Consider the following 7,849-nt stretch of genomic DNA (forward strand, 5'->3'; position numbering starts at 1 on the left):
GCTTCTCTGAGGAAGCCACATGGAACTCAGCCTTCAGGTCAAAGAGGAGAGTCAAGCTCTTGAACAACAGGAATGGCGTTTGCAAGAGGGGAACGTGCCTGAGCCAGTCCAAGAGTTGCCAAAAAGGGCGTGTGGCTGAGAATAGTCTTCCAGTGATCCAGAGGTCCATGTCACAGGTTTTATCTCCCTTATCCTAAATGCAGGGGATAACCAGTAGAGGATCTTCTGTGAAGACTAGTGAGAAGAGATTTGGGGCTTTAAAAAGATCATCCCTGGGGCTTCCCTGATGGTCCAGTGGCTAAGACTCCAGGCTCCCAATGCAGGGGGCCCAGGTTCAATCCCTGGTCAGGGAAGTAAACCCTACTTGCCACAGCTAAGACCCAGCACAGCCAAATAAATAAATATTAAAGTGCTGATCTGCACAAAAGTAGGGAGGCAGTGTAGACGGACTAGCCAGTGTTGATTCTGTTCAAGGTGCCTCGTCTAGGAAAAGGTGAAAGAACAAGGGGAAAACAACCCTGTGTTCTCAGGGAAAATTATAAGAATACATTTAAAGCAATCCTAAAGTCCTAGAGTCTGAAGACATATAATTAGAGTCAAAAGATAAATCGGCAGCCCACATCGTTCACAGAGCCTCAGGCTAGTACTTAGAAAAAAAAAAGGGATAGAAGGAAACACAGCAGTATGTTAACAGCAGTTATCTCGGATCATGGCGGCTTTTCTCCTTCCACCTTCATGGGTTTCTGTTTTCCAAGTTTTCTATAGTCATGTATGTGTTTCTTCTAAATTTGGGGAGAAATCCATAGATTAATTGAAAAAATAATAATGTCTTCTTCTCACTTCCTGGGTGTGTCTCTGGGAAAGAATTAAAGGTGTTTGGTGGATTTCATCTTCCCAGCAGGACACTTATCCTTCTTACCGAATAAAGAGGGAGAGGCATTCTCGCTCCTAGAAAGTCCTAGATCCTTAGGACAAACACACACACACACCCCTGAGGTTGCTTCCTTCAACTGCCCTGGTAATACATAGGGTTTTCGTCCGCAGCCAACCCCCTACCATCACCTCTAGGCCCCTGCCTCCCAGAAGGGCTCCCCTCCAGACTGACCACTCCACGAGCTACTGCCGACTGGACCAGAGATGCACGCGGGACGCTATGCCAACTGGATTTTCTCTCCAGAATTTAGAACTGGGCCAGTGAGACTCAGTGAAGAAAGATGATGGACAAAACCGTGGTTGTGTAGCATCAGGGCAAAGTTGATACAAGTGGTCCTGCCACTCAGGGCACAGCCAAAGCCATGAAGAAGTACAAACCAAGATGCTCCCTAAGGAGACCCCTCAGGGGGACGGGCACAAAAACAAAGCGCATCAGAGACTGAATGGTTCCGTGGAAGGTAGAAGAAAGAAGCTGCTTCCACCTGCTGCCCACCTCATTCCCCAGACAGCCTGTCTCCCCACAGCTGTCTGAGAGGGGAGCTGTGGTGTTCCCTCAATAGATCCTGTTTACCTGAATTCATCCGAGGGGTTTCTCTTCCTCATAAAGCCAAAGAGCTTCGGCTAAGAAACTCTCCTCCTATTCAGCCAGCAGCCCGGCTTCTCCTCGCCTACCAGCAGATTATCCATCCCGCCCAGGCCTAAGTCACTGTGACCCGGGGAAGGCCACGTGCTTCCCTCCAACCAGGCCCCGCCAGTCAACACAGTCAGGCCACACTCTCGCTCCAAGCCAAGTCAGCGCCTTCATCCTCAAAGCCGAACGAGCCAAGAGTGGGCTGCAGCTCCCCTCAAAGGCCGTCCCGCGGCTCTACCGAGAAGAACTCCGTGCCCTGTGGCCTTGTGACCTCCCCCCAAGGCAGAGGTTTGCCCCTTGGGGAGAAGCCCTCCCCCCCATATAAGGGCCGAGGGCCCAGCAGCGCCTGCCTTAAGCCAGAGGAGGCAGGGAGTTTGACAGCTCCAAGGTAAAGCCTCTTTTTATTAAGACAACACAGCAAACTTTTTTTAACCACAGCTGACATCACTCTAATAAATCACCATCATGTCTTGTGGGATAGAAAAAGCCAAAACACTGTCACATTTGATTTTGCTGGCTACTCTCGCCTCGAGCCTCGAGAACAAACCATGTGTTTTTAATCAACAACACTTTGTTTTGCATTTCTCAGACCCCAATACTCTTTAAATAGTTGCTTTGACCAGAGGGCTATTTTAAACCCAGGGCCAGCTTCTTTGCAGAGGACATTAAGAAACAGAACACCATGTTACCCATTCCCCCAAGCTTATCCGGGGCACTTTCTCTGCCGGGGTGATTATGTTTTAGGAGGCTGTCTCTGTCTGTCTCAGAGGGGGCTTTCCTTGTCCCTCTTTGGGAATTTAATTAGATGTCTTCCCAGAAAGTTGGAGGGTTTGTTGTTTTTTTTTTTTTTTTTTTTTGGTTTCACTAACAGGCAACCCAACTGGGTTATGGGAAAACGGCAAATTCCCAGCCAAAGGAAACATAGAAAGTCACATCTGGGACCAGGATTCCAGAGCAGTGAAAGAAGAGGTGGCAGAGGAAGGGGATTGTTGGAGGGGAAATGAGCAATGAAATAAGGTTTCTGGAATGGCACATGTCAATTTCTGTCCAGGCTTCTTGCGGGCTGATGGGCTCAGACAAACCCACTGAAGCCTGCGTGGATTCGTCCTTTGCATCTTAGGGAATTGGTACCACCTTCAGGCAAGAATAAGCTGTATACAGGAATCTCTCACTAAAGTGGCTACTCCCCCTGACTGCCCGGTACACCAGGATATCAGAAGTGATTTGCTGCTGGGTTCATCCTGTCTTGACACAGGTCTGCAATAACACCTGACTGTAGAAAGATGATAGAAGGCAACTGAGAAAGAAGACCTTAACCTCAACTAAAGAACACTCTACGCTATTTATGGAACAGTTTGGTTGAAGCCCAGTGGAACAGCACAACCAAAAATATAGACATGGTTTCCGTGTGGTTCTGGTGTCCACTACCGTCCCTCAACTGTCTGGTAAAATTCGTATCCTTGATTGACTAGTGAAATTCTCCAACACAGGTCACCTCAAGGCTTGCTTCTTCCCTGGAGGTCCTAATGTTCACCCTCTGCTGATCGGATGGTGCATGCCACCCAGAGCGGCCCCAGGCTCATACACCCAGGCCCAGACCTCTACATATCACACCCACCCCTCCCTGGGTCTGAGCCAACAGTCTTAGAAAACTCACTCTCAGTTGTTCAAAGTTCTCTCTTTCATGGAGTCTTCATCAACTCTGCTTATTCCTTTTTCTGTGTATTATTCCACAAAATCACAGAATGTATAAGCATGATGCTAACCCATGGAAAACCTACTTTGTCAATGTTCTCTGCAAAATTGCCTGTCCCCACACTCCCCAAATTCCTGTAACCGTGATGAGAAAGGCAGTAGGCATTTATATATGTATATAGGCATTTATAAATGTATATAGGCATTTATATACATGCCTGTAATTAGGAGGGGGTGATCTTCCAGGCTAACTTCTATCTGCAAGACCCTCTCCCATGACTCAGAAGCCTTTGTGCCATGGTCAGATCTGTCTCCCTCTCACAGATAAGCTAGTGTTAGTAGCTATTGACTTGCAGGCTCACTGGGATTTGCTGTTATCATAGTCACCTCTAAGGGATTTCATTTGGTCACATAAGGGTCCCAAGGCTGACTATTTACAAGTCCAGATTAGGGGTTATTTCCAGTTAGGTATTACAAATAGATAATTAATTCATGGCCTGGCACCTTAATGTTCTACAGCAAATGTTTTCATTCATTTAGATATCTTCACAGGATAAAGTAAGAAACCTGGAAAGATAATGAAATATTGGAAATCTTCTGGTTGCTATTTATGTGGGTATTCAAGAACAGATTCAGAAGGAGGGGTGCATGTGCGTGTGTGTGTGTTTGGTGGGGTAAATGAAAGATTCTACAGTTGGTAGCTGGCAGGAACACACTCAAGCAAGCCTCTGGAGTTGGCTCGCAGGTTTCTTCCTATGTTCATCTCCACCTGCTTCCCAGGTCAGCCATCCCTGGCCATGGCCAGACGCACTGAGCTATCAGGATTAGGAAAAGAAAGATCCTTGCTCCCTAAAATGTGGCCCATGCACGGATTGCCACAGTCGTTAGCAATGCTCAAGTTCCATTGTCCCACACAGATGGACTCAGAATCTGCCTTTTAATAAGACCCCCTGGGAGATGAGTATGAAACATTAAATCTGAGAAGCACTGGTATTTCTTAACCCTGACTATACATAAGAGCCACCTGGCTTTTGATACTAAGATCTGACGCTAAACTAGAGGTCCCTAAACCCCAGTCCCTGAACTGGTACTGGTCTGAAGCCTGTTTGGAACTGGACTGCACAGCAGGAGGTGAGCCACCAGCCAGTGACCTAAGCTTCGTCCACGACTCCCCACCGCTCGCGTTACTGCCTGAACCATTCCCGCTCCAACCCCGTCTGCAGAAAAGATTGTCTTCCACAAAACTGGTCCCTGGGGCCAACAAGGTTGGGGACCGCTGCTCTAGACAAATGAAATCAGAGTTTCTAGACGTGGGACCCAGGCTTTGGCATTGTAACCATTCCAAGTAACTTCGGCGTACAAACCGGGTGGAGACCACTAGTCCACAGAGTGATCATACATGTGTCTTACATGCCTGACATCACAGCCAGCTTTTGAACTGGAGCCTGAGATCCAAGCACCATGCGGGGGGCCTGTCCACAGTAGGGATGTCTGTTCATCTGACGACCAGAGACAAGCAAGGAAGAACAGCTGTGGGACTCCAGGAAGCCCGGGCCCAAGGGATGCAGCCTTCCTCTCCCAGACAAGCCAAGCAGGCTAGGGCAGGAGGATCAGACGGGAGAACACAGTTACTGCACCACAGAGACCCACAGGTCACACTGGCTGTGACCTCCCTGGAAGGGCAGGTGCAGCCACCCACAGATGAGGAGCTCCCCCCGCCCGCCCCTGACCCAGAGGGAAGCCCCAGCCACTCCTGTCTCAGTGCCCCCAGAAAAGCCAGGCCAGAAGGTAGAGGATTTCAGCCAGGTTTAATGGAAGCTTTGCAAACAAAATATGTTTATTAGTAAATAATAATTATAGGAGAGCAGGTGCCCTGGGTGGGGAGCAGATAACATGGGATTCCACTGTCGAATACCTTCCATGAACAAGCCCTGTCTGAAATTAAAACATCCCTGCTGTCAACACGAGTGTTTAAAGAGACCCGGGTTTCTGTACTGGAAGCCGTGATTCTAGTGCCGGCAGTTCATGGAAGGCTTCCTCGTTTACAGGGAGCTCTCCCACTACTAATGCTTTTAAGCCACACAACAAGCCTGGGAGTCAAGAACTTCTCATTACCCCATTTTATAGATGAGGACACAAGCCCTGGGTATTACAGGGGGCAGGCCCAGGTCGCTCAGCTAGTGATCGGGGAGCTGGGCTTTGGGGTACAAGGCTGGTGCCCACTGCCCTGCCCTATGACTGCCTTCCAAAGTGCATTGATGTCGTTTGGTCAGAGCTCTAAACCCACTGGAAAACTTGTTCTCTTTCACTTCCGGAATTTCCTCTGCTGCCGGGCACCAGATCCTTTGGAGCCCTACCCTTATAAGTCCTGCATGCCAGCTGACCTCTAGGGAGACGTGTTTGTGATACTCAGGTGGGCCCCTCCCTGAGACCTAAGGCAGCGATAAGCTGGAGTTTGCCAGGCAACAGGAGAGCCGAGGGCAGGTAAAACTGGAAGAAGTTACTCATAGGTGCACTCACACACGTATTTTTTCAACTGTAGGACATATTCAGGGTCCTATTTCCAGGCACCTCAAAATTCCAGGTGGAAGTCACGAGCCCAAGAAATCATGAACCCTTTCAATATGGCGACCAAGTCATAAACGTCATCACCAACTTGCAGAAGATTGAAAAATCCAGGAACAAATTAGCCTGGTGAAGACAGTGACTTGTGGAGCCGTCTCAGAGAAGAGTCAGGAAAGCCAGCGACTTTAAATCCTTTCAAGTTTCTTAATCGAGTTACACTATTATTTGAAATTGGCAGAACACCAATGGATTTAGTCCAAAGACATAATATATGACTTTTTTTTTCTGGTTTTCTTTTTTAAGGGCATTAGGGTTTTAGTTCCTTTTTTCCTTCTTCTTGGGGTTTTTTTTTTTTTTTTGGCAATATGTCGCTTTCTTTTCTCAAATCCATTTCCATCCAACATGCAGAAAATGGAGGCATTCCAGGGAGCCCTACACCTCCCCTTCTTCTTGCACCCCTCGAAGAGCAGTCTCCTCCATTAAACCGGCCTGCAGCCACAGGCAACAGCACAGGATTTTGTGCAAATGGTTCTGCTGTTCCCTTGCAGCAACAGAGGGTGGGGGAGCCCTCATCACAGAATCACCCCCGAGATCTGGGGGAAACCTTCCCCTTCAAAGGCCTCCTCCATCCCTTCCCTATGGGGGGCTCCACTCACAAGGGCGAACGACCCCAGGCCTCCCTTTGTATAGCCTCCGGGCCTGCCCCAGGCCTCAGCCTCCCTTCCCGGGGAGTGCCCTGAGAGGCTGTCCAGGGCCCTGGGAGTTGCTCACTCCTGCAACTCCCCTCCCACGGGTCCTGAGAAACCCGGGAGATCAAAGAGCTCAGCAGCAGACCAGGTGTCCTGCCTCGTCCACAGGCCACGATTAATCAAACTCCTGACTCACAGGGAGATCAAACCCAGCCCCCCGCCAGCTGTTGGTTAAAGCTGGCCTTCAAGCTGCCCTCATTAAATTTCCTCTCTCTCTCCCTGCTGACTCCTGCCCCGGGACCGCCTCTCTCTTGGATCTTTCTCTCAGCGCCTGTTTCCTCTCCCTCCTCCCGCCTGCCACTGGCCTCTCAGTCTCCGATTCCACCCCCTCTCCTGCTCCCAGCCCCCAGCCCCTCTCCCTGACACCCCAGCTGCTCCATTCTCTCGGTCCAATTCCTTCAAAAAGCCAGGATCCCCAGAATCCCTCGCCTGGACCCTCTCTCCTGGACCCTGCTGCTCAGACCCTGAAATTTCCAAGAGGAAGTTATCAGGGGCATCTGCTGTGGTTCCGAGAGCGGGTTTCCCCAGCTGTCAAGGCCAAGGGTGAGTTCACCCATGCGGAACTGAACGCTCACCTGATCCTCTCTGCGGCAGACACAGGCCTCTGCAGCGCCACACACACAGGCCCACAGAAACACGTGTGTGCATACACACACAGACACACTCACAGACACCCCCACACACACAGACCCACAGAAACACGTGTGTGCGTATACACACAGACACACTCACAGACACCCACACACACACGGCACACACACACACACAGACCCACAGAAACACATGTGTGCATACACACACAGACACACTCACAGACACCCCCCCACACACAGGCACACACACACACACACATAGACCCACAGAAACACATGTGTGCATATACACACAGACACACTCACAGACACCCCCACACACACGGCACACACACACACACATAGACCCACAGAAACACATGTGTGCATATACACACAGACACACTCACAGACACCCCCCCACACACAGGCACACACAGACCCACAGAAACACGTGTGTGCATACACACACAGACACACTCACAGACACCCACACACACACAGACCCACAGAAACACGTGTGTGCATACACACACAGACACACTCACAGACACCCCCACACACACAGGCACACAGAAACACGTGTGTGCATACACACACAGACACACTCACAGACACCCCCACACACACAGACCCACAGAAACACGTGTATGCGTATACACACAGACACACTCACAGACACCCCCCCACACACAGGCACACAC

At 49.9% G+C, this 7,849-nt stretch overlaps 1 non-coding gene across 1 annotated transcript; it reads left to right on the forward strand.

Annotated features, from left to right (window-relative positions):
• The first annotated feature begins 280 nt into the window (after nucleotides 1–280).
• Nucleotides 281–353, forward strand: TRNAW-CCA (transfer RNA tryptophan (anticodon CCA)). Its single transcript has one exon. It is a non-coding gene; the product is annotated as a tRNA-Trp (tRNA).
• Nucleotides 354–7,849: the final 7,496 nt, after the last annotated feature.

Source organism: Muntiacus reevesi, chromosome 10 (genome assembly GCF_963930625.1).
Source record: "Muntiacus reevesi chromosome 10, mMunRee1.1, whole genome shotgun sequence".
Classification (NCBI taxonomy): Eukaryota; Metazoa; Chordata; class Mammalia; order Artiodactyla; family Cervidae; genus Muntiacus; species Muntiacus reevesi.